Consider the following 6,845-nt stretch of genomic DNA (forward strand, 5'->3'; position numbering starts at 1 on the left):
GGCAGGCAGCCACAAGCCGCCTCACCAGGTTGAAGTAGCTGTTGGGAAGGGCGTCGCCAGGCCACATCTGGACTATAAAGCCCTTCATGGCCTGTTCGGCCACCTTGTGTAGCTCGACCAGTTGCTTCAGCTGGTCACTCAGAGGCATCGGGTCTTCGGTCCCAGTATACTGAGACCAGAACAGCTTCTCCGTTGAGCTCCCCTCTTCGGCCTGGTAAAACTATGCGGCATCTGACACGCTGCGGGGCAAATCTGCGAATGCTCCTGGAGAACTCCGGATTCAGGTAAGTAACAAGTAATTTACTTTCACATGCTTGCTTTGCATATAGAATGCCTTACCCGCCGCTATCTTCTTCATCGCATCAATCTCCTAGAGGGCCTTTTGGGCCTCGGCCTTGGCATTCTTTGCGCTCTCGAGGGCCACGGCAAGCTCGGACTCTCGCATCTTCAAATCAAGCTCCAACGCCTCGTGCTTCGTCACGAGAGCATGGAGCTCTTTCTGCACCTCGCCCACCTAAGCCTCCTGCCTTTCCCACTCGGTGCGCTCCTTGGCCGCTTTGTTTTCGGCCTCGGATAGCGCTTGCTTCAGGGTCGCCACCTCGGTCGTGGCCCCTGGCAAATTTACGATGATCCTGTCATTTTGCCATCGCATTCTTTTTTTATATATCCATAGACTAGGTACTACTTACCTTTGTTCTCCTCGAGCTGCCTCTTGGCAAGGCTGAGCTCTTCCTTGGACCCGTTAGGTCCTGCTTCAGTGCGGCGACCTCCGCAGTCAGTACGGTAGAGGCCAGCAGTGAAGCCTGCATACGCATATAGACATACTTATATTAGACTCCTGCGATATTGTTTGATCCTCTGTTCGGCTTTTCTTTGTGAACACCGAACAGAGCATCAGGGGCTACTATCTATGCGGTAATATTTTTCCTATATTTCAAATACTTACCTCAAAGCCTGTTAGAAGGCTGGCATAGGCTTCAGTCAGACCGCTCTTGGCGGACTGAACCTTCTGGATCACCGCACTCATAATAGTGCGGTGCTCTTCGTCGATGGAAGCGCTGCGAAGCGCTCCCAGCAGACTGTCCAGTGCCTCTGGATGGACAGAGGTCACCGGCACAGGCGTCTTGCCCCTTTTGGAAGGAGGCCGCCTGCCTGACTCCGGAACCACTGGAGGTTCCGGCGCGGTGTTCGGCTGAGGGCCGAACTCGGAGCCCTCGGGAGCCTTGCTCCCTCTGCTCCCGGAATCCAGAAGGTCGCCTTGAGGCACCTCCGGGACTGTATCCCCTCGACCCGGTGCCTCTTGAGACAACACCTCGGCGTTGTCTGTAGGGCAAGGGGGTGGCGGCCGGAAGTGGATCGCTATCCATATCCGACAAGCCCAGGGAGCCGTCTGACGAAGATACGTCGATACGGGCTCGTGGCGGTCTGCATAATCATAATTCGGTGTTAGGAGAAGCAGTGCGACAAAGGTATGCTATGAGTTACTCTGACATCTGAATACTTACGACTTCGCCAGGGGCTTGGCCCTGAGCAACCACTCGTCTTTGCCTTCGGCGGCGGTGGTGGAGTAGTCCGGAAGGAGAGTCCTTCCCTTCTTGGACCCTTCGCCCCCCCCCCCCTGCGGTTGGGGCGGCCTTCCTTTTCTTGTCTCCCCCGACAGGAGGGGGAGCATATTCATCTTCCTCCTCATCTTCGGGGGAGGAGTGCGCCGTGGAGTTATCGGATGATGAGTATGATAACACCTGGCGTCGGGAACTCTTTCGGGTTCCCTTGGCCTTCTTGGTCTTCTCCGGCACCTTGTAAGGATCTGGAGTCAGCATCTCCGTCAGGAGAGCATCCGCAGTGTCTTCGGGCAGAGGGGGCGGACAGTTGATTTGCCCCGACGTCTCCACCCAGTCCTGTCAAAGGCATGGAGCTCAGACCCCGCACATGATTAAGCTAGGGGAAATAAAATATCCTACCGGATGTATAGAACTCACCGAATGCGCTGGGCGCTTCGCGCTTAGCCCACGGTCCTCGGTGAGAGAGGGAGGGACCTCAGCGCCCTTGAACAGCACCCTCCAGACGTCCTTGTGCATCGTGTCGAAGAGCTCACTCAGAGTCTGGTGCTGGGCCGTGTCGAACTCCCACAAGTTGAAATCCCGTTGTTGACACGGGAGGATCCGGCGGATGAGCATGACCTGGACTATGTTGACAAGCTTGAGCTTCTTGCCTATCATACTCCGGATACATTTCTGGAGTCCGTCCAGCTCCACTGATGAACCCCAGGACAGGCCCTTCTCTTTCCAGGAGGTGAGCCGTGTGGGGATTCCGGATCGAAACTCGGGGGCAGTCACCCAGTTGGTGTCGCACGGCTCGGTGATGTAGAACCACGCCGATTGCCACCCCTTTATGGTCTCCACGAAGGAGCCTTCAAGCCATATAACATTGGGCATCTTGCCCACCATGGCTCCGCCGGATTCAGCTTGTTGGCCTCCCGCCACCTTCGGCTTGATATTGAAGGTCTTTAACCACAGGCCGAAGTGGGGCCGGATGCAGAGGAAAGCCTCACACACGACGATGAACGCCGAAATGTTGAGGATGAAGTTCGGGGCCAGATCATGGAAGTCCAACCCATAGTAGAACATGAGACCACGAACGAATGGATGGAGGGGAAACCCCAGTCCGCGGAGGAAGTGGTGGAGGAAAACTACCCTCTTGTGAGGTTCAGGGGTAGGAATGATCTGCCCCGCAGCGGGCAGCCGATGCGCGATATTCGCGGCTAAGTATCCGGCTCCGCGCAGCTTCTTGATGTGTCCCTCCGTAACGGAGGAAGCCATCCATTTGCCTCCCTCTCCGGACATGCTGGAAGAAGGTTGAGAGGAAGGATGTGGACTTGGGCGTTGGAGCTCGAGTGCGCAAGAATGGACGAGGAAGGAGGAAGAAGGCGTGGGTAGAAAAAGGTTAAACCTTGTCCCTTTATAAGGGCGGCCAAAACAATGTGCCCCCACTAACCTGGTAAAACTCGCTTATCCCCCAAGCGACGTAATCGATGGCGCGGTTGGGTTACCCACGCCCGTATTGATGAGAATCCCATAATAAGGGGGGCACGATCTCTGCTTTGACAAGATGTGTTAATAAACTGCCTCGCGTTATGTGCGGGCTGGTTAAAGAAAAATGGTTCAAATAATCACCGAGCCATGGCATGATGTCATGTTGCCAAAACATGTCAGCAGATTAGATTTGTGGAAATATTATTCTCTCTACGGTGGTATGTGATACGTCTCCAACGTATCTATAATTTTTGATTGCTCCATGCTATATTATCTACTGTTTTGGACTATATTGGGCTTTATTTTCCACTTTTATGTTATTTTTGGGACTAACCTATTAACCGAAGGCCCAGCCCAGAATTGCTATTTTTTGCCTATTTCAGTATTTTGGAGAAACAGAATATCAAACGGAGTCCAAATGGGATAAAACCTTCAGGAACGTGATTTTCTCACCGAACGTGCTCCAGGAGACTTGGACCCTACTCCAAGGAGTCAAAGAGGCGGTCATGAGGGTGGGGGGTGCGCCCACCCCCCTAGGGCGCACCCCCTGCCTCGTGGGCCCCTTGGTGCTCCACCGATGTACTCCTTCCTCTTATATATACCTACGTACCCCAAAACGATCAGATGAGGAGCCAAAACCTAATTCCACCGCCGCAACTTTCTGTATCCACGAGATCTCATCTTGGGGCCTGTTCCGGAGCTCCGCCAAAGAGGGCCGTCATCACGGAGGGCTTCTACATCATCATAGCCTCTCCGATGAAGTGTGAGTAGTTTACCTCAGACCTTCGGGTCCATAGTTAGTAGCTAGATGGCTTCTTCTCTCTTTTTGGATCTCAATACAAAGTCCCCCCCCCCTCTCTTGTGGAGATCTATTCGATGTAATCTTCTTCTTTTTGTGGTGTGTTTGTTGAGACCGATGAATTGTGGGTTTATGATCAAGTCTATCTATGAATAATATTTGAATCTTCTCTGAATTCTTTTATGTATGATTGGTTATCTTTGCAAGTCTCTTCGAATTATCCATTTGGTTTGGCCAACTAGATTGGTAGTTCTTGCCATGGGAGAAGTGCTTAGCTTTGGGTTCGATCTTGCGGTGTCCTTTCCCAATGACAGAAGGGGCAGCAAGGCACGTATTGCATCATTGCCATCGAGGATAACAAGATGGGGTTTATTTCATATTGCATGAATTTATCTCTCTACATCATGTCATCTTGCTTTGAGCGTTACTCTGTTTTTAACTTAATACTCTAGATGCATGCTGGATAGCGGTCGATGAGTGGAGTAATAGTAGTAGATGCAGAATCATTTCGGTCTACTTGTCACGGACGTGATGCCCATATACATGATCATGCCTAGATATTCTCATAACTATGCTCAATTCTGTCAATTGCTCAACAGTAATTTGTTCACCCACCGTAGAATACTTATGCTCTTGAGAGAAGCCACTAGTGAAACCTATGGCCCCGGGTCTATTCTCATCATATTATTCTCCATCACTTTAATCTTGCTTTGCTTTTTACTTTGCCTTTTACTTTTCACTTTGCATCTCTATACCAAAAATACCCAAAAATATTATATCTATCAGATCTCACTCTCATAAGTGACCGTGAAGGGATTGACAACCCCTAGTCGCATTGGTTGCGAGTAGCTATCGTTTTGTGCAGGTACGAGGGACTTGAGCGTAGCCTCCTACTAGATTGATACCTTGGTTCTCAAAAACTGAGGGAAATACTTATGCTACTCTGCTGCATCATCCTTTCCTCTTCGGGGAAATCCAACGCAAGCTCAAGAAGTAGCAGTATGTGGAACTTATTTTGCAGGGTCGGACACTATCCTTGTATTCAAATTCTTCCGTGGTGTATTCGGAGGAGGAACCCGCCTTGCAATGCCGAAGACAACACTGTGCGCCGGACTCATCGTCATTGAAGCCTGGTTCAAGGGGTACTTAGGGAGTCCTGGATTAGGGGGTCTCCGGACAGCCGGACTATATCCTTTGGCTGGACTGTTGGACTATGAAGATACATGATTGAAGACTTCGTCCCGTGTCCGGATAGGACTCTACTTGGCGTGGAAGGCAAGCTAGGCAATACGGATATGTATATCTCCTCCTTTGTAACCGACCTTGTGTAACCCTAGCCCCCTCCGGTGTCTATATAAACCGGAGGGTTTTAGTCCGTAGGACAATATACAATCATACCATAGGCTAGCTTCTAGGGTTTAGCCTCTCCGATCTCGTGGTAGATCGACTCTTGTAATACTCATATCATCAAGAATAAATCAAGCAGGATGTAGGGTTTTACCTCCATCAAGAGGGCCTGAACCTGGGTAAAACATCGTGTCCCCTGCCTCATGTTACCATCCACCTTAGACGCACAGTTCGGGACCCCCTACCCGAGATCTGCCGGTTTTGACACCGACACCTGCCCTCACCGAGGCCTCGGGAGGGGCGTGCGATGCCCAGGTCCGGGGGACCTGGTTGGGTGGCGTGTGCTTGGGCGTGACCCGAGCACAGCCCCCGTGCCTAGCCCCCTCGCGCGACTCTCCCGAGGCGAGGCGTCGTGGTGAGGCTGGGCACTGAGCTCTGGGCTCCCCGAGGTTGGTACGACCATGGGGTCGCCCTCAGTTGTTTATCACCAGTGCGGAGCATAGTGCTTCCGCTTGTGCACGGGCATAGCCGCTCCTCGGTAGAGTCGACTGCCAGCGTGGAGCATGGAGCTTCCACTTGGGCATGGGATGGGGGGGCTCCGGGAGGAGCCCCCGGGGCGTGTACAGCCCCGCCCTAACACGTGGCTTGCACGGCAGGGCTGCGAGGTGTATTTGGGCACTCATGAGCCAGCGCAGGACTCACGAGGCCCTACCTCAAGGCAGGTTGCGCCTGGTATTGAGTCTTGGTGATTGTATTTCCCTGCAAGGCAGTTAGATGCAAGCACTCTACATCCTCAAGTCCCGACCGTCGAGCGAGCTCAGCCGCCGCTGGTATGCCAAGTCGCGATGCCATGGTCAAGGCCAGGGGTGAGGGCTGGAGAGCTAGTAAGAGCTCCTGAGTCGTGATGCTCAGGAGCCCCCCCCTTTAACGTGCAAGCAAATTGCATAGAGCGAACAGACCCGTGGTGGGCGGTGATCGAGCAGGTGATAGCAGTTGGTAGTTTAAGCATTAAGAGCAAATCGACTTGGATACATGCAGGAAGATACATGCCACTGGGTCTGGCCCTACCAGCGTGGGATGATGCAGCCCGAGGGATGCCCCCAACAAGGTATGCCACAGGGATGGACCCACGTGGCCTGGGAATAGTGCAGCCCGAGGGGCGCTCCCAGCTTAAATGAACTTGGAAGATGTCACCTGGTTCTATAGACGAAGTAGAGTTGGTGCAGCTGAAGCCACGCGTTGAAGGAATAGCTCCTCATGAGCCACCGGGACCCTGAGCCTCGGGAGGCTCTGGGGGCTCCGGAGGTTCCCTGAAGACCATCGCTGTCGGTGTCAAAACCGGAGGATCTCGGGTAGGGGGTCCCGAACTGTGCGTCTAGGCCGGATGGTAACAGGAGGCAAGGGACACGAAGTTTTACCCAGGTTTGGGCCCTCTCGATGGAGGTAAAACCCTACATCCTCCTTGATTAATATTGATGATATGGGTAGTACAAGAGTAGATCTACCATAAGATCAGAGAGGCTAAACCCTAGAAGCTAGCCTATGGTATGATTGTTGTGTATGAATGTGTTGTCCTACGGACTAAAACCCTCCGGTTTATATAGACACCGGATAGGGTTAGGGTTACATAGAGTCGGTTACAATGGTAGGAGATCTACATATCCGTA

The sequence above is a fragment of the Triticum dicoccoides genome, chromosome 3A, assembly GCF_002162155.2.
Source record: "Triticum dicoccoides isolate Atlit2015 ecotype Zavitan chromosome 3A, WEW_v2.0, whole genome shotgun sequence".
Classification (NCBI taxonomy): Eukaryota; Viridiplantae; Streptophyta; class Magnoliopsida; order Poales; family Poaceae; genus Triticum; species Triticum dicoccoides.